Genomic DNA, 21,574 nt, shown 5'->3' on the forward strand with positions numbered 1-21,574 from the left:
TGCCGGGACTAATCATTTTTTATAAGTATATATATATATATATATATATATATATATATATATATATATATATATATATATATATATATATATAGTAAATATAGTATCACATGGTAATATATGAGATATGTGGGGTAACTACCACCGGGTGGTAGTTACCCCACATATCTCATATACTACCATGTGATACTATTTACTATTTTATTATTTTAAATATGTTCATGTATTATATCTAAGATATTTCAAAGCAAGTTACATGAGAAAATTGCATATGAACCCATAGTTTTTGTTATATTTGTGAAATACGTACATATTTGTACGTAAAAAAGAGCATACTCAAAACATGGTATATACTACCTAAAAATTAGTATATATACTACCTAATCATTGTTATATACTACATACTACACGTACATACTCTCGGTTTTGACAAATACTACATACAACATACAAAACGAAAGTGGTGGTAACTATCATTGCTTGTAGGAAACATTTGTATGCGTAGTATGTACTCCCTCCGTAAACTAATATAAGAGCGTTTAGATCACTAAAATAGTATATTTGTTTACAGAGGGAGTAGTATATAACAATATTTAGATAGTATATATACTACTTTTTAGGTAGTATGTACCATATTTTGAATATACTTTTTTTACGTACAAATATATACGTATTTCGTGAATATAACAAAACTATGAGCTCATATGATTTTTTTCCATGAAACTTGCTTTGAAATATTTTAAATATATTATATGAACATATTTAGAATGATAAAGTAATATATATAATACTTCATGATAGTATATGAAACATGTGGGGTAACTACCGCCGGGTGGTAGGATGGATTTTCCCTATATATATATTATATATATATATAAAGTTTTAGTCCCCGTGAAACAATGTGTGTGGATTATGGGATTATGGACTGATGAAATGGATATGATTTAAGAAAGAAGAAACAAATGGACCCTGCACTATTAAAAGGGAATCAATAGGGTCAGTAAAAGATTTAGTCAAGCTCATGATTTCCTTGCAAATATTCCACCATCCATTTACCTAGATAGACAAATATGCCACTCCTAATATTCACCAAAATACCCCTTGCCATATATGCCACAACTTACATTTTATCATGCCAAGTCATCTCACATATTCTGCCCCTGGCCGGATGTCCGAGCCAACGTCCATGCTCCGGATGTGGGGACCCTTGCCAGAAAATCCTGCAATGCGTCCAGTAGCATTCTAGCAATTTCCCCAGATGTCTGGCCTCCTGTCGAACGTTCGGGACCGTCTATTCAAAGTACCAACAAATACCGGATGTCTGGCATTCCATCGGATGCCCGACCCATCCTTCCTATGCCGGATGTCTGGCCTGGCGTTGTCACATACAGAAGAACGACTAGTTTTGGGCCACTCTACATATACCCCTCTACCACTCCGGTAGAGTGTTGACCACTTCACTTCAAATCGCCCCCAAGAACACAAGTGCCCCCTCTCTATCCCTCTTTCACCAAATCTTAGACCCCGAAGAGATTTGTGAGAGTTCTTGAGAGATTTTCTACCAAGTCTAGATCTACCCCCCCCCCCCTCTTGACCAAAGGAATTCATGATTTGAGCAAGTCTTGAACTTTTCCCCATTTATATTGTTCCTCTTGGAGGTTGGAGACCCCTAGGCGATAGGAGTGCTCCGGTGAGTAATTGGTTGTTGTGATTCTCTCCGAAAACTTTGTGAAGGTTTGGAGGCTGCCTCAATGTCTACCATTAGTGGTTGAAAATCACATTCGTTGTGATAACTCAAGGAGAATAGGGTGAGCCTTTGTGGTGTTGGCGTGCCTTAGTGGTAACACTCATCCCTCCAACAGTGACTAGCTTCCTTCCAAAGTGAACATGGGACACATCCTAGTACGGAATATCCCTAACCCTAACTCCTTACTTGTGGTTAATTGTGCTTCGTCTTACTTGTTATGTCATATTGTGGTTGCTTACCTTGATACTAGTTGTTTGATTAGCTAACACTAGAATCACTTTTGCAATTGTTAGGCTCACTTTCATATTCTGAAAATTGCCTAAAATTTCTAAGTAATAATTAAAATTTATAATCGTACCTATTCACCCCCTCTCATCTAGGTCCATCTCGACCCTTTCAATATCACAACACAGACAATGAAATAATCAACAAGTATAACAACATATATACAACAACTCATACAACAAGGATGTTCCGACCTAGATATACAACAGAAGCGAATAAACCTTAGATAGGTAAGAATCCAAATTGCCTAATTAAGAAGGCTCAGAGTAAAGAATATGACGTCCATAACCTTGCCCAAACCACTGCTGTCGATGTAGTAAACTTCAGGTGTTTACTCCCCTGTCTACGCACAGACGGTTGCAGCCTCCCCTGTCGGGAAGGACTTGGCGGGCATGGATTTATCCCAAGGCACTAAAGGCTTGGTAGATAAAACCATGAAGAAGACCTCCAGGCAGGCCATCGAGAAGTACTAACAAAGTACTGAAGATCAAGATCCATGTTGCCGGCGAGCACCAAGCTAGCAAGCTCAAGGCCGGCAAACATGGGACCAGCAAGCTCCCTCCACCGGTCCACCTCGACAGCCTATCAGGATCTTGCCAATAGGTGGCGGGCGCGCAGGAAGGTGAAGCTTGTCGGGCACGTGTCAGTTCGCCACCTGAAGATCGACTTCATTGACACCTGTCCAGAAGGCGTGTCGCGATAATAAAAGGTAGATGGGCCGACGGTACAGGTGAAGCGGTACTCCCTTGCCGGTATTCACCTCAGCTTGACACCTAACAATGCATTTAATACTTTTGTCCTATATCATCAGGCTTAGGTATGATAGCACTGTAGCCACTATTCACCCCCTGTAATTACCATTTTTCCACGGTGCTAACTCCTTTCGCCTATAAAAGGAGGGCCATGACAACCTTTACAAAGGACGAGACCCTGCCCATTTACAATAGCTTAGCTGCACCTCCCGAGCACTCGCCAGCAAGGTTGCGCTCTTGTAAACACAGGCTCGAACTCCATATCAATCCACCAAAAGCAGGAGTAGGGTTTTACGCTTCACAGCGGCCCGAACCTGGGTAAATGCTGGAGTGCTTTCACGGTTGTTGTTGCTCTTTGTGTGCTGCGAGCCCTCGCCGAACGTAGAAGGGGCTCTCTGGCCCCATAGATTGTCGTACGCCAACAACTGTCTGTGGGATAATTGGCAAACGTCGTCCATCACCATACTTGTAAGTGTTTGCTACAACAAGGTGAGTACATGGTGTACTCCGCAAATCGCATTATGAAGGGTACTAGCACTATCAATAGAATAGGCATGAAAGGGATAAGTGGTGAAGCTGAAAGCATCTAAGCAAAACACTAGAACTTACGTCTAATAGAATAAGATGAGCAACCCAATTGAAGAGGTAACTCATTAATTATAAACATCCAATTCACCCACCTACGCAAACATAACACTACCTTGTCACCCCCTTCACAAAACCCCACGAATAAGAGATAGTCAAGGCACTCACACATTGATAAGTTTTAATTATTAGGTTGAACTTATTCTATGAACTGTTACAAAGCTCCAAGTCGTTCATAACTGCAGACACGACTTTTCAAAAAGATTTAACCCTGCAGAGGTGCATCAACATACCCATTATAGGCTCCATATACAGGCCCATCAAAACCAGCTGTTAGACCATTATAGCCACGCCCAATGAAGGACATGGCAGCTGTAGATGACGATGGCGGCGGCTGCGTCCGATGTAGACTCGGCTTGATGGCACTCCTGTAGACGTACTCCTCGATGCGCGCTCCCCAGAACACTTCACTGTCGTCGACTCCTGCTCCATGCTGCTCCTGGCCGTCACTCCCGGTGACGAGCTCGGCCTCGGCATCCTACACACCGACCATTGCCCAAGATCCATCACATGGTAAGCTCCTCTATCCTCTCTCATGTCCAAATACTAGATGCACACTCTGCGTGAAGCATGTTGAGTAGAAGCTTGCACGATATCAGCTAAAGCATGATTGATGTATGCAGTATGCAGGCCTGATGCATTGTATGAGCCAGATTGATGTACGCATGATGAAGATGAACATAACTAATGTATGAATTTATGCATTAATATTTCTATATAAGTAGCTCAATGATGTAGAACTACAAATGCATTTATCTATGCAACAACATCTAGTTTTTTATTGTTCTTTTATTCCTTTAGTTATGAAGTACGAACTGCATAGAGTATATTGATTTGGCTTCTACAAATGTTGTTAACTTGCCATATGCATGCTTATATGTGTTTGTTCTTCGCATTATGACTTGCTAGCTGGTTGCTACTATAGTATACTGTTATGAACTTCTATTGATTTCAATTGTTAAGTATATGTTAAACTGATGCCTGATTGTATGTTTATTTTTATTTTTATTGATTTACGTTGAATCGCTAAATGTGGCTAAGGTTTTGGCTTTCGGTTTATGATTTTCTCCGGCTCTCACCGAGATGGGTGAAATTCAGCTATTTCAATTTTTTTTGGGAAAATCTCGGACAAAATTGTAAAACCAAAAATTGAATTTTAAATATGATGGCCAAGATTTAACAAAAAAATGAGTAAAAATTGAAATCAAGCGAAACAAAAGGTAACAGATCAACATAACCCTCGGGAGTACAAATATAATGTTTAGCAGACTAGTACTAGGATTGAAAAATTGTAGAAACAAAATTTGAATTTTAATAAAAGATGGACGAAAGTTAACAAAAAATGACCAAAAATTTAAATCACGTGAAACAAAAGTTAACAGTCCAACATAACCCTCAGAGTACATGTATAGTGTTTAGCAAACTAGCAATGGGATTGAAAATCAACATCATAAGTATAACAGTCCAGAAAATTCAAATTGGGCCAAAACTATTTGGCCGACAAAGTCATATATTGGGTCGAGGCGAGATGGCCGAATTTTAGCTGAAATCGAATTTTGTTGGCCAAAATTCAAAACACACTATCACTACTAGGGAAAACCTTAGACACGGAATCTTAGCAGTAGCGCTGGACAAGAAGGGGCGCTATGCTAATTAGCAGTAGCGCGGGCCATAAACAGGCGCTACTGCTACCAACTTAGCAGTAGTGCAGCTCGGCAGAACCACGCTACTACTAAAATTGACCGACCATTCCTGCCACGCTAGGTTTAACAGTAGCGCACCCACGTTAACCGCGATACTGCTAATGTAATAGTAGTAGCGCGCTTTTTTGCAGGCCGCTACTGCTAATTTTGAACCTAGCCACATGGCGGGCCCCACTTAGCAGTAGCGCCTGTGCCAGAAGTGCGCTACTGCTATCTTATTAGCAGCAGCGCGTTTTACGCCCAACGCTACTGCTAAACCGCAACCATACCACCTTTTTCCTCCCCCTCCCCCCTCCCCCATCCTCTCTTCCTTCACTTTCCCCTAGCTCCCACCTCCTCCCTCCCTGATTTTGCTTCTTCCTCACTACTTCTCCCCCCATTACTCTCATTCTTCTACGTATCTTTCTCTCTCTTTATTACTCCTAGTTAACTACACCACCTCCATTAATGCATCTCCTTTCTCTTTTTCCTTTCCCCTCCACTAGTTGAACTTGTCTCCTCCCAGACTAGTTAGCTAGGTAGATCTAGCATTTAGTGAAGTGACCTATGTACCTCCCTAACTAGATCTAGCCTTGTCAAGAAGAGCTTTGTCCACTTTTGATCATTCCATAGGTGTGTGGCGACACCTATCGACATCATCATCACCGTGCTCGATCTCGAGATAGGTGATTAAAAATTTATGCTTTTGCAAGAATGAAAATATGTGTATGTGTGCGATATGACATAATCGGGCGATATGATGGAAATTGTGTGTGTGGCATGAGTTGTCGCCGAATTGTGCTTCTGAGTTGCCTATGTTTTGTCGAAATGTCGATTTATTTCTGTTTCGGCGAATTCCGTGCAAACTCTATATGTCCTATTTTTAGGGAAGGTCATGCCGAATTTTTGTATGACTTTGATGCATGCATGCATTTTTATAATCAATTTGTTTATTATTAACGTGCAGGCGTTCATGATGGTCAGTGGAACGATGGTGGACAGATGGTTGCGGTCGGCGGTGCAGGACATGAAAGAAAATAACCTGACAGAGATTTTATGTCCATGTCAAAGATGCAAAGGATGAGTTTGCCTCGACCCCTATGACGATGGTCGTGTGATGGCGCACCTGCTCATGACTGGTTTCATGGATGGCTATACTCGGTGGATAATTCAAGATGATGATGATGATGTTGAGGACGCCGACGGGGCAGGCAATAACGACACGAGGCAAGACGAAGAGATGATCGATAATGGCGGCGGAGAAGGGCCCGGACATGGCGGCGGGGAAGAGGCTGGACATGGCGGCGGAGAAGGGGCCGGACATGGCGGCGGAGAAAACGTGGACTCCACGCCGCAGACTTCGTCGGTACTAAGTTCAATCGTGCGGGACCCTCATGTTCAAGCGCTGCTTCGCAAGGAGACGAGTACTGACAGAGCTGCTTCTAGAGAGGAGGCCAAGCTGCAGCAACTGGTGGTAGACTCGAACACTCCATTGTATCATGGTTGCGATCCCGAGGTGACCCGCTTAAGTTTCACGCTCGAACTCCTGAAGACGAAGGCTAAAAACAAATGGACCGACACTAGCCTCGATGAGCTTCTCAAGTACCTAAAGGATGTTCTTCCCGCGGGGAATCTTTGTCCTACTACTGTGGATGAGGCCAAGAAGATCGTGTGCCCTCTTGATCTGCCGGACGTTAGATACCATGCATGCACCAACGATTGCATAATTTATCGGAAGGAGCATGCGGAGAAAACCAGCTGTCCGGTGTGCACTGCTTATCGATACAAGAAGGCCGGGAAGAAATCTCCCCAGAAAGTTGCATGGTACTTACCGATCACTCCCCGGCTGCAACGTTATTTTGTAGATCCCAAGGAAGCAAAGCTCATGCGTTGGCACGCGGAGAGGACAAAGCCCGACGATGTAGATGATCCAAACCTGAGACACCTCGTGGATGGAAGCCAGTGGAGAGCGTTCAAGGGTGAATATTGGTATTTTGCATGTGATGCAAGGAACATCGTGCTCGGCGCGTGTACCGATGGCATGAATCCGTTTGGCAACCAGAACACCAACCATAGCACATGGCCCGTGTTTGTATGGATGTACAACCTCCCCCCTGGTTGTGCATGAAGTCAAAGTACATACACATGAGCATGCTGATTCAAGGGCCGAAACAACCGGGAAATAATATTAATCTGTATCTGGGGCTACTTCAAGAGGAGTTAGACACGTTATGGAAAACACCGACCAAGACATGGGACGCCAGCAAAAGCGAGTATTTCTATATGAGAGCCGCAGCCTCGGGCAGTGAGGAGGTCCGACGGGAGTCGCGGCTCCCCGTCCGGCGCTGGGACGAGACGAAGGAGGTCGGCGGCGGCTGGATCGATAGGATGGATCAGACAGGAGCGGGCTGCAGTGCTGATTGGGTGGCGCTGAAAACAAGGGGAAGATGGCGGCGGTGCTAGGGGATTGGGTCGATGGGGAAAACGAGGAGGAGACCAGGGGAGGTGCTGGTTGGTTCGCAGGTGATCCCGAGGGGAACCAGAGAGAGTGGCGGCGGGGAGGAGGATCCCTAGAAAATAGGGTTTGGTCCAAAATGGACTAGGTGTAGACTATATATATATATATATATATATATATATATATATATATATATAGGGAAAAGCAAACCTATGCAACAATCTTGTGGAGGTAGCAATCATAGCCACATGTTGAGCTTGGGATCTGGTCCAAAACTTTGCCATCTTTGAATTTCTCACATTTCAGTTGGCTGAATCTTATTTCCTCTTATAGATGGTTTTGGACCACGAGCGCATGTGCCTATGCACTAGGCCCAGCCCATAGCCTGCCAACCCTGCGACATGCCAGTCATCGGCCCACGTGAAACAGTTCCAAGCCCATGAAAGGTTCCTATATGCGCATGGTGCTCAGCTTGTGAAAGGTTCATTATTTTTTTCGCCTTCCTTTTTTAATTAGTTTTGCACCCCCTGTCCGACACCCTCACTCATTTTATTATTGTTGGGCTGCTTGGAACCCGTCCAAATGGGCACATAGCATGGGAACGTCAACATTATGGCCGTTAAGAGTAAAACGAATAGTTGAGAAGCCCAATGCACCGGCCGATTTGTGTAGCAAGGTGAGTACTATGCAAGGTTTCTGTGTCAGGAAGAAGAAAGAAAACTTGGCATGTGTACCATGGTAGTGAAGCACGAGTTTTAAAAGGTTGCCGTATGGATGAGCATAGCATGTTTTAAAACATTTACGAATAAGGGTTTGCTATCAACAATATTTACAGAATTTACACACTCATTCCTGTTTGGTACACAAGGTGTAAGGTTTGAAAACTAGACACTTTTTTTGTTACTATCATCACAATTTTATGATATAGGCCAACATCACACATAATTCCGTCGTTACCAATAGCACAGGTTATGTCTGATACTTCTTTTAGGTCTTCTACTAGACTTAAGAACACGTTTGTCTACTGCTTTATTAAAACTTGTGTCAGCAAAGAGTCTTTTATTTTGCTCCAAACTTACATTTGAACGTACCAACAAGCATTGACTGATAGTAATTCATAGCAGATTTTAAAAGCATGCCCTGGTAAAACATTCTATTCTGCATGCATGCGGACACAGTAAAAAAGCCGCAAGCACGGCGACGTTTTTGTCTGCACACAGGCAGACGGACATGATAGCATCCCAAGGTCCCCCAGTCCATGCGTGTACACTCGTTGCATGCTAGCCTCCGTCGGTGCGACCAGCAGCACACTTCGTGCGGCCAACCACAAATGTATGTGTGTGTACGTTTGCTAGCTTCCAATGGATATAAAATAAGTCCGACACCATGCATGCACCTGTGTTTGCCAGTTTTATGAAAGTGATGGGTCAACTTACTATATTTACTAACACGTCATTTATACTTCCTTGGGGCAGTCACATGACGAAGCTGTCTGTCCGGATGGTCCCCCGCTGGCCGCACCCTAGGCTATACCCTGTAGAGCCAAAGCGTGAATGCACGGATATAGCAAGGTCAACTCACACTTTTTCTGTTCTGGAGGGTAGCATGCAGCCTTTCCTAGCCATGTTTTGGTCCGTCGTTTAACTAGTGTCGTAGAGCACCGTGCACCGTGAGGCAGAATCGTTTCTCTCGCCCCCCAGTGCTTGCACCACAACCCACCGCTTTGAGGACTCCATGTCCCAAGTTTTTAGCCTAAGCTATCTGCTAGAAGAGGTTGTTGATAGGGTAGACAGTCCAAGGCCAACTCCAACGCACGGCCCCCATCAGGTCCGAGTGTGTCCGTTTTGGTCCTAAACGGATAGACGGAATGGCCCAACACGCAACCGCATTCGCAAATAATGTTCGTTTCTGGTCCGTCTCGGTCCATCTTTGGCGCAAGTTTGATCTGGCTTTGCGGTCAAACGGACACCCAACGGACGCGCATGTGTCCTCTCGCCGTATGCCTCGGGTCCGTGTATCGGCCGCCCAACTACCTCCCACCATCCCCCATTTAATCCACGTGCATGGACGGGCCTGCCGGTCAGCCACCCAACCGCCCCCGGCCGTGTCCTTTTTTATGGCGAAGCCGTGGACTGGGCAATCCACTTCCACTTCCGACAGTGGCCATGTTTAGTGCGACACATATTGGAGAACACTTGTAACAAGAAAGTCTTCAAGCGTGCCCTGATTTCATGGAATAGATCAGCTAGAACCTAACATGTCAGTATATGCTAGCGTTGATGTACAACCTATAGGCACTAGTTGAACTTAGAGCATCTCCAGTCGTTCGGCCCCCCAAGGGCACGAAAAAGCGCTGCTTGGGGGCGAGCCGGCATTTTTTTCGGCGTGGGGGAGAGCACGTTCCCAGCCGCCGCCCCTAGGTCGCCCCCAGACGCCCCCACAGTTCGTCCAAATTTTAACAAACACGTCCAAATTTGAACAAACACGGCCAAATTTCGGCGAAATTTAGCCGTTTTTTACACGAATAAAAGGGACGAAAAAAAACCTAAACTACGGCCGATGCTTCTCCTCCTTGACATGGCCACTGCTCGACCCCTCGCCCCGACGCGCTGCTTCACTCGAGCGGCGGGTCATTGCCGCCCTCGACGTGCGTGAGGACGCCGCTGAGCGTGTGGCCAGGGACGCCCCACCACAGGCGGCGGCCCTCGCTGTTGTTGCGGCCGCGCGGCATCGGCGCGTTGTTCGTGGAGACGAGCCGCTCCTCCTGCCGGCGTTCGAAGTACGCCGCCCACGTCGCGTGGTTGTCGGCGGCGTACTCCGGGAGCGCCCGCTCCGCGGCCGTCAGGGACGCCCGCGCACGCTCGAACTCGGCGTGGAAATAGGGCGTCTCGGGGACGGGCAGAGGGGGGACAGGGACCCTGCCGGCGCTGAGCCTCCACCACGACGGAAGGCGTACGTCGGGCGGCGCGGGGTATTTGGACTCGTGGAGGAGGTTTGCCTCCCACTCATTCAGCGAGAGGCGGTCGAAACCCTTGGCCGCCGCCGCGTCGCTGGGGTACCTCGCGCTCATGGTTGCCGGGGGGGGGAGAGGGGCTCGAACAGCGGAGAGAGGGGAGGAACTGCGGTGGCGAGGAGGGGGAGGACTGCCGATGGATGGGTGCCTTACTGGCGCAGCCAGGGGCGCCTTATATAGCGGCTCGGGGGCGGCCGCGTGCGTCACACGTGGCGGAAGGCGGGGCGGCGTCGCCGTACTTCGCCGCCCGTGAATCAATGGCATGCTGGCATTGATTCCCCGCGGGAAAACCCAGACGATGAGGACGACCAGCCTTCGTCTTGCTGACGCGCCGGTCCCACCACTCTTTCGTGCCAAAACGTTCGAGCCGGCGCCCCCGGGCGCCCCCCGGTGCGCCGGGTTCGGGTTGGGTGCGTTGGCGCCAATTTCGGCCTAATCCGGCAAAAAACAGGCTCATGGGGGTGCGACTGGGCCGATTTTTCGGCACCGGCGCTAAAAAACGGCCTTGGGCGGGCCTGTTGGGGGCGCGGCTGGAGATGCTCTTAGTACGCTGGTAATGTTTAGGTCCATGTACTGTCGCACAGAAGTGGCAAAGAACGGAGACTCGGTAGACGTCAGTGCATACAAGCTCAGAGAGTCAGAGTCAACGAGTAGAGAAAGGGCACTTGCAAAAATGAAAACGAGCTAAGAAAGGGAAGAAGTTAACAAAAGCAATAATAGATAGTGTACTAGTTTGTTCAATGGCATTAACGAAAAACTGAGAGCTCCAATAACGGACCTGAAACATTTTTGTGTTTGGCGGGTGTGAGTAATAAGCACCCGAAATGATGAATTAATTGCTAGTGCACGTGAAATGATTAAACCTGAGTTGGCCCGCAATCGCCCCAGTTTGAGTTTGTATCACACATGATGAAGGGTCATTCTCTAACTCACTGTTTAGGGGTTGGACAGTCATCAAAATCATCACAAAAATGAAAAACGACTCGGAAATGAAAGCATAGAAAACCGACACTCACATCATCCCTGGATGATAGAACACTTCCAGCACGTCATCAAACAGTATTGATACTGAGCGCTCGTCGGCGTCCACAACCGGGTATCTCCGAGGCATCGCCGTTTGCCTAGCCGGTTATAGCATAATCTTGATTAATCTCAGATTAGTTAGTTTGCATGTGCTAGCTGAGTACGGTGTGTTAGTACCACGTTGTGTTTGGTCAGAGTCATGCACAACCTATGCATGCATGTAGGAACAAATGGAGTACTTTAAAGTAGGAGAAGCAAAAGGTGCCGAACCTAGACACAGATTGAATGAAACCTTTCAGACTGAAACCTACTAAAACGTATAGATGTATGGAACCTTTCCAAGCTAGCAACAAAACAAAACCACACAATAGCCTTCTCGAAATAGAACATGCTAGCTGACAGGTGATGTAAAGGAGCTGCCCCCATTCCACGAATAGCGCTCGCCTTTTCAGAATCTAGCTTGCCATTTCCATCCACAGCCCTAGAAAGAGCCCCACATGTTTTCCTCTTCTGTGAATGTGATCTCCAATAATGCAAGAATTAGAAACCTTATCCATACAGAAGTTCGAATCTTGATGCAAACCTAAGGTTCCGATAGCACACTCTGGTGCTAGTGTAGATAGGAAATCCGTTCCCTATATATATATATATATATATATATATATATATATATATATGTGGGAAAAGAGAAGAGTTGGATCATCCGATCAAAATCCGACGGTCGAGAAAAGATAGGCTAGGAAAGTCTAAATAAGAAACGGAGATGTTTTAGAGATGTTTGGGAATGATTCGAATCCAAAGGTGACGACTGGGTCGGGTTCGGGTAAGTTTCGGACACGCACGCAAAGGGGGTCTGGGAGAGGTCGACAAAGACAAAGGGGCCTGACAAAGGTGAACGGAAAGGAAGCGAGAAGCGGCAACTACAAACGACTACGATGCAAGTTTTTTTTAAAACAATGACGGCAACGAGTGCCGATGCAATGCAAGTGATGACATGATGAATGTAACAAACAAATAAAACACACGGCGACAACGAAAAACATGGGAGGCGTCTGGAGCGTCAGTCTCAGGGCGTTACACAAAGGAACACGGGGAAGCATTGCCTCAGAAGCTGTGGCTACCTTGGCAAAAGGCCCATATGGGATAAGGAGGACGCGAAACGTGAAGCCGCGGGTCTCCCAGACCCATTCGCAAGGTTCACCAACCCCTTGGAGCGTGGCTTCATCAGGGCCCGCTACAAGTGGGACAAGGAAAAAAAGGTTTTTTACACGGACCCGATCACGAGGAAATTGATTAGAATACTGGTAATTATTCTTTTACCACCTTACATTTAGCTTCTGATCAAGTCGACTACACATTCGTAAACGGTTCACGTTCCTTCTGCAGGAGAAGCAACACCAGCTTGCAGCCGAAAGCCCTACTTCGTCGATGAGGCCCAAGTGGGACACCCCTCTCAACCGGGCCTTGAACGAACTTAAGGGACTCCCTTTGGGCCAGCGGCCGCAATATGGATCCGGCGCCACGTGGAAGGTCTTTTACAACGAGGGCCCGGAGGCCAACACGTAGAAAAAGAAGTTTAGTCAGGCGGACATCGACGAGAAGGTGAAGCTTGCGTTCGAGAAAAAAACAGCTGAGGACGCGAAAAAAGCAGCTGAGGAGAAAAATGAGTTGCTACAGCAGGCAGTCGATGCAGCTGTACATGCATGCAGAAATGATTTTGCTACTAACTTGATCTCGGCTATCATCAACTGGACGAAGGAAAGTCTAGACAAGACGGTAGATGATTTCCCCATGCCCAGTTTCGTCGGGAGCAACTCGGTGAACAACACCACCACACCATCACCTGCTCACACAACCGCGCCTGCTCCCGCACCGGCACCGGCACCCGCTCATAGCAGCCCGTCCTCAGTCTCTGGCGCGCTAGGAAGGCCTTCGTCTTTGGCTGAGCTCGACGCCCTCACGGTAATTACATGACGCACCAACATATATCTAGAATATTCCATTTTCTTTGCCTTTCGGATGTTTTACGCCGCAGACATGTGTTTGCAGGCCGACGAAACCCCGTGCACCGTACTCTACTTGATCAAAGACCAGAAGGTGGATGTGGGAAAGGCGGTGATAACGAAGCCCTTGGAACTCATGTCCCACGGCCAGCCAATGCCCGGTGGGCACTTCAGGGTTACCTTGTCGAGTGTGAAATCGGGGCACGAGGATTTGCCTCCTCCAATACGGCTAGGAGGAGAGGCTGACAAGACCCCGCCGCGGATTGGAAACTGCAAGGGTTGGGTGCTGCTATGGTCAAAGAATCTTCTTCGTCTGGAGCCGGCGAAGAGCACACCAATAACCACACATCAACAAGCAGGTACGAACACCACCATCCCGCCTACGTAATTACCAGTGCCTGTAGTGCCGGGTGAGAGCGGCGGACGACGTGATGAAGGGGGGGTCCAATAGTGGCTGATGTAATCGCCCCCATAGAACAAATTATGCATGATGAGATGGAGGAGGACCCTCTTCGGTTCCTCAATACAGGTGCCTATGACAGTGACTTAGATATGATGAGTCAGCCATATGATGACTCGGGCTATCAGCATGCTGATGAGGATATGGATGATCTGCCCGGGCAGGAACGTCCTAGCAGGGATTGCAAGAAGTCTCTCTTCATGCAATCCTCACAGGACACGCCTGAAGATGCCGCCTCAACACAGGCTCAACTAGCCGGGGGTCGTACAATGCTTAGCCCGACAACACTGGGGCAGGGGTTAAGGAAGGGTCTGGAAGGTCAACCCAAGAAAAAGGAGAGGAAGAGACCGGGGAAGAGAGGCTCTGCTGCCTACAAACAAGCCCGAGCACATAGCAGCCAGACGACAGATTATTCCGTTTGGACTCCGTTTGATATGGGGTTTCTGCGAAACATAAAACATGCAACAAATAGGAACTGGCATTGGGGACTGGATCAATATGTTAGTCCCAAAATAGTATAAAAAGTTGCCAAAAGTATATGAAAGTTGTAGAATATTGGAATGGAACAATAAAAATTTATAGATACGACGGAGACGTATCAGCATCCTCAAGCTTAATTCCTGCTCATCCTCGAGTAGGTAAATGATAAAAAAGATAATTTTTGATGTGGAATGCTACCTAGCATAATCTTGATCATGTATCTAATCATGGCATGAATATTAAGACACGAGTGATTCAAGGCAATAGTCTATTATTTGACATAAAAACAATAATACTTCAAGCCTACTAATAAAGCAATCATGTTTTTTCAAAATAACAAGGCCAAAGAAAGTTATCCCTACAAAATCATATAGTCTGGCTATGCTCCATCTTCACCACACAAAATATTCACATCATGCACAACCCCGATGACAAGCCAAGCAATTGTTTCATACTTTTGACGTTCTCAAACCTTTTCAACTTTCACGCAATACATGAGCGTGAGCCATGGATATAGCACTATAGGTGGAATAGAATATGATGGTGGAGGTTGTGTGGAGAAGACAAAAAGGAGAAAGTCTCACATCGACGCGGCTAATCAACGGGCTATGGGGATGCCCATCAATTGATGTCAATGCAAGGAGTAGGGATTGCCATGCAACGGATGCACTAAGAGCTATAAGTATATGAAAGCTCAAGCTGAAACTAAGTGGGTGTGCATCCAACTTGCTTGCTCATGAAGACCTCGGGCATTTGAGGAAGCCCATCATTGGAATATACAAGCCAAGTTCTATAATGAAAATTCCCACTAGTATATGAAAGTGATAACTCAAGAGACTCTCTATATGAAGAACATGGTGCTACTCTGAAGCACAAGTGTGGTAAAAAGATAGTAACATTGCCCCTTCTCTCTTTTTCTCTCATTTTTTTATTTTCTCCTTTTTTTATATATTTTTATTTTTTGGTGGGCTTCTTTGGCCTCTTTTTTTATTTGAGCTTCTTTGGCCTCTTTTATTTTGATAACCTCACATGGGACAATGTTCTAATAATGATGATCATCACACTTTTATTTACTTACAACTCAATATTACAACTCGATATCTAGAACAAAGATATGACTATATGAATGCCTCCGGCGGTGTACCGGGATGTGCAATGATCTAGCGTAGCAATGACATCAATAAACGGACAAGCGATGAAAATATCATGCTAGCTATCTTACGATCATGCAAAGCAATATGACAATAAATGCTCAAGTCATGTATATGATGATGATGGAAGTTGCATGGCAATATATCTCGGAATGGCTATGGAAATGCCATAATAGGTAGGTATGGTGGCTGTTTTGAGGAAGATATAAGGAGGCTTATGTGTGACAGAGCGTATCATGTCACGGGGTTTGGATGCACCGGCGAAGTTTGCACCAACTCTCGAGGTGAGAAAGGGCAATGCACGGTACCGAAGAGGCTAGCAATGATGGAAGGGTGAGAGTGCGTATAATCCATGGACTCAACATTAGTCATAAAGAACTCACATACTTATTGTAAAAATCTATTAGTCATCGAAACAAAGTACTACGTGCATGCTCCTAGGGGGATAGATTGGTAGGAAAAGACCATCGCTCGTCCCCGACCGCCACTCATAAGGAAGACAATCAATAAATAAATCATGCCCCGACTTCATCACATAACGGTACGTGCATGCTACGGGAATCACAAACTTCAACACAAGTATTTCTAAAATCCACAACTACCCACTAGCATGACTCCAATATCACCATCTTTATATTGCAAAACTATTGCAAGGAATCAAACATATCATATTCAGTGATCTACAAGTTTTATGTAGGACTTTATGACTAACCATGTGAATGACCAATTCCTGTCATCTCTCTAAATAGATATAAGTGAAGCAAGAGAGTTTAATTCTTTATACAAAAGATATGCCCATGCTCTAACAAATATAAGTGAAGCAAAAGAGCATTCTACAAATGGCGGTTTTCTATGTAAAGAGAAACAGGCAATCCAAGCTTCAAATGATATAAGTGAAGCACATAAAGCCTTCTATAAAGCCATACTCAGAAAATATAAGTGAAGTGCAAAGAGCATTCTATAAATCAATCAAGTACTATCTCATACCAGCATGGTGCATAAAAGAAAGATGAAAACTAAATGCAAAAGACGCTCCAAGATTTGCACATATCGCATGAACGAAACGAATCCGAAAACATACCGATACTTGTTGAAGAAAGAGGGGATGCCTTCTGGGGCATCCCCAAGCTTAGACGCTCGAGTCTCCTTGAATATTTACTTGGGGTGCCTTGGGCATCCCCAATCTTGAGCTCTTGCCTCTCCTTCTTCTCCTCACATCGAGACCTTCTTGATCATCGGACACTTCATCCACACAAAACTTCAACAGAAAACTCGGTAAGATCCGTTAGTATAATAAAGCAAATCACTACTCTAAGTACTGTTGCAAACCAATTCATATTTTGTTTTTGCATTGTTTCTACTGTAGTATAACTTTTTCATGGCTTAATCCACTGATATAAATCGATAGTTTCATCAAAACAAGCAAACTATGCATCAAAAACAGAACAGTCTGTAATAATCTGAACATTCACCATACTTCTAATACTTGAAAAATTCTGCAAAAATTAGGAAAAATAAAAAATTTGTACAGAAAAACAGTACAAAAAGAATCAGAACCGTTTGACGTTCCAGTAAAAAACTAAAAATCGCGCACTACAGCCAAAGTTTCTGTCCTGCACCGCACAAACCAACAAGCATTGTAAACATCCTAAAGGCAAACCTTGGCACATTATTTTTATAATACAATGGAATTGTACAAGGGGATAATTATTTTTGTTGAAAAGTTTCTGTAATTAAGATTCACAAAGTTTCCATGGGCATGAACAAAGTTCAAGGACGTCCCCTACTTCAACAATGCTCGTCTATCTCACTTTCACTTTTCTTTTTGAAAAGTTTTGGGTTCCCCTCTTTATTTTTTTTGTTTTTAAACTATAAAAAAGCACACAACAGAAATAAATGACTCTCTAAAACTTCCGGGTTATCTCCCTGGCAGCGCTTTCTTTAAAGCCATTAAGCTAGGCATATAGTGCTCAAGTAATGGATCCACCCGGATCCCAAGGTATATCAAAGCCAATTTTAATTAACAATGATTTGGCATTTAGTAGTGAGCAGGAAGCAACATATATCAAGCAATGACGAAGTCTAACTCTCTTCCTATGCATCGGCATGTCATAAAAGAACAATTCATGCACACATAGTAAAGGCCAATGCATAGTATAAACAGTTTCTTGCAATTTTTTCGTGTTGGAAACATGGAGAGGCGGAGATGCAGTTCCTCTCACATAATAATTGCAAGTAGGAGCAGCAAGCACATGCATATTATATTCATCAAAACCATCATGTGCAACGGTAAAAGGCAACCCATCAATATAATCCTTAATAAAGGCAAACTTCTCCGATATAGTGTAGTCGGGAGAATTCAAAAAGATAATAGGACTATCATGCGTGGGTACAATAGCAACAATTTCATGTTTAACATGAGGAACTATAGCAAGTTCATCTCCATAAGCATAATTCATATTGGCATCTTGGCCACAAGCATAGCAAGCATCATCAAAAAGGGATATTTCAAGAGAATCAACGGGATCATAACAATCATCATAGCAATCATCCTTCGGTAAGCACGAAGGGAAATTAAACAATGTATGAGTTGAAGAGTTACTCTCATTAGAAGGTGGGCACGGGTAGCTAATCTGCTCTTCCTCCTTTTGTTCTTCGCTCTCCTCATCATCTTTTTCATCCAATGAGCTCACAGTTTCATCAATTTCTTCTTCCATAGACTCCTGCAAAATATTAGTCTCTTCTTGGACAGCGGAGGAGACCTCGATATATGGTTTAACATAGGCATTAGAAGCATAATTCTCATAACAATATTCAAGTCTGGCAAAATTTTCAGATTTGTAAAGAGTAGCATCATACGTTTCAATCAAAGAAGCAATTTCATAAGCACCCTTAAAAGCAAGAAATTCTTCAATTTGTTGAACATCATAGTAATTATAAACACCCTTAGCATAAGAAGATACAATTCCATTATCACTAAACAAACATTGGTAGGGAAGGTGTTTCTTAGGGTCTTCAGAACAACAAGTAATATCATATATTTCGCATAAATTCCAAGCATAGCATTGCAAACGATGAATTTGATCCAGTAAACGTTTCCCTTTTTCAGATATGTGGTGTCGCACATAACAAGCATGCTCATCTAAAGATTTGCCCTCAACTAAGCTAGTTGGGGTTTCAGCACGAGCACATAGGGATCGAAGATGATCCAAGTAATAAGCTTCAGGAGTGTGATAGATTTTGAGTGGTTCTTCAACCATTGGTTCTGTAGGTACAACTATTTTTTGGGTATTTTGCGTTTCGTATCCATAACTAAAGATAGAAAACAACTAACGACAACAAATAAAAATTACTTAGTGATAAAGCAAACAAGCACACACGAGAATATTCACCCCACTCTATGACTCCCCGGCAACGGCGCCAGAAAAAGGTCTTGATAACCCACAAGTATAGGGGATCAATTATAGCCTCTTTCGATAAGTAAGAGTGTCGAACCCAACGAGGAGCTAAATGTAGAACAAATATTCCCTCAAGTTCTATCGACCACCGATACAACTCTACGCAAGCTTGGCGTTCGCTTTACCTAGAACAAGTATGAAACTAGAAGTACTTTGTAGGTGTTGTTGTTGGATAGGTTTGCAAGAATATAAAGAGCACGTAAATAAAAACTAGGGGCTGTTTAGATAAAGACACAATAAAGTAAATATAGCGAGTGTGGAAAAGTGGTGGTAGGAGTTGCGAAATTGTCCTTAAGCAATTGACTACTTTACTAGACCGATAGCAAGTTTTATGTGGGAGAGGCCACTGCTAGCATGTCATCCCTGACTTGGAATTCTATGAACTTATGATTGGAACTATTAGCAAGCATCCGCAACTACTAACGTTCATTAAGGTAAAACCCAACCATAGCATTAAGATATATTGGTCCCCCTTCAATCCCGTATGCATCAATTTCTATGCTAGGTTGAAGCTTCTGTCACTCTTGCCCTCCAATACATAGTCCTATCAACATACAACTAGCCCTATGGTGTGATCCACGCGCGTGCTCATATGATGGGCACCAAAGGACAACAACATAACCACAAGAAAATTAAACCAATCATAGCAATTCACCAATTACCGATAGACAACGAAAATCTACTCAGACATCATAGGATGGCAACACATCATTGGATAATAATATGAAGCATAAAGCACCATGCTCAAGTAGAGGGTACAACGGGTTGCGGGAGAGTGGACCGCTGTAGATAGAGGGGGGAAGGTGATGGAGATGTTGGTGAAGATGGCGTAGGTGTTGGTGAAGATCGCGGTGATGATGATGGCCCCGGCGGTGTTCCGGCGCCACCGGAAGCGAGGGGGAGAGAGCCCCCCTCCTTCTTATTCCTTGACCTTCTCCCTAGATGGGAGAAGGGTTTCCCCTCTGGATAATGGTATCCACGCCGTCGGAGGGGCGAGAGCCCCTCTGATATTGGATTTGTCTCTCTGTCTCTCTCTGTTTATGCGTTCTGGTATTCTGCCGTTTCACCGTTTCGTATATATATGGAGATTCCTAACTCCGATTGGATTGAAACCTTCGCCTAGATTTTTCTCCGAAAATTAGCTTTCTTGAGGCCAAAGGAGAGCAGCAACCGCCTTACGGGTGGCCCATGAGGGTCAGGGGCGCGCCCAGGGGGGCAGATGCGCCCCCTTCCTCGTGGCCACCTCGGACACCGTCTCGCGTTGATTCTTCTTCCCATATTCTCCAAATATTCCAAAAATATTCTCCGTCTGTTTTTATTCGTTTGGATTCCGTTTGATATGGGGTTTCTACGAAACATAAAACATGCAACAAACAGGAACTGGCACTGGGCACTGGATCAATATGTTAGTCCCAAAAATAGTATAAAAAGTTGCCAAAAGTATATGAAAGTTGTAGAATATTGGCATGGAACAATCAAAAATTATAGATACGAGGGAGACGTATCACTCGACCAACATTATGTTCAAGTTGAGTTGTCATCAGGTTTAACTTGAAATAAAAGAGCTCGAGCCATAGTATGCCATGTACATGCAACTATATGACATGCAACAATCTCCACATATCACTGAAATGAAGCGGATCAACATCATAGAATCATTATGCATGCACTACTAATCATTTAGAAACACTGGTTTTTACTCAATCATTTTTAGTTATGACATTAGCATGGTGAAAAATGATAAACCATTATATGCGAATAATACCGATCATTACCAAACCATAGACGTGCTCTCAAAGTAATTCTATTGCATCAAGCTAGTCCATGCACTCAAGTACCACAGCAAGCTGGGCAATTCAAGCATAACAAATGAAAAAACATAAACAATATTTATTTAAATGATTTAATGCATGAAATAAGTCATATTCAAGTTGGAAAATCATAGTTATTGAAATGACACCATGCAAATATTTGTGGTGGCTTGCCTTAGCACAGAGGAGGGTCACACTCCTCCTGGTTCTCCTCAAGGCAAGTTTCTCCTTCTAATAAATAAATAAAAACAGCAAAAGAAAATATAAGGAACCATTCTGAAATTCACCAGAAATTCTAAACAGCAAGGAAAAATCTCAAATTTGGTGTGCTGGTAGAGTATTTCAATACAAAACCAATGCAAAAAGAATCAACTCATTTGGACTTGTAGATTAGGAGTTAGAGCTGGTCAAAGTTGCTGGCCAAATTAAATGAAATTTGAATAAATAGAAAAACCAGGGGGTGACGTCGAAAGCGTATTCAGCGAATACGCCTCCACTCGTACCGCTTCGGGCGTGAGTGGAGAGGCTAACAGCGGGCCCCGCCCATCAGGTTTTCAGAGAGAGGGGGAGAGAAACAGAGGAGGGGCGACAATCGCCGGTGGGCAC

The sequence above is a fragment of the Triticum aestivum genome, chromosome 7D (assembly GCF_018294505.1).
Source record: "Triticum aestivum cultivar Chinese Spring chromosome 7D, IWGSC CS RefSeq v2.1, whole genome shotgun sequence".
Lineage (NCBI taxonomy): Eukaryota > Viridiplantae > Streptophyta > Magnoliopsida > Poales > Poaceae > Triticum > Triticum aestivum.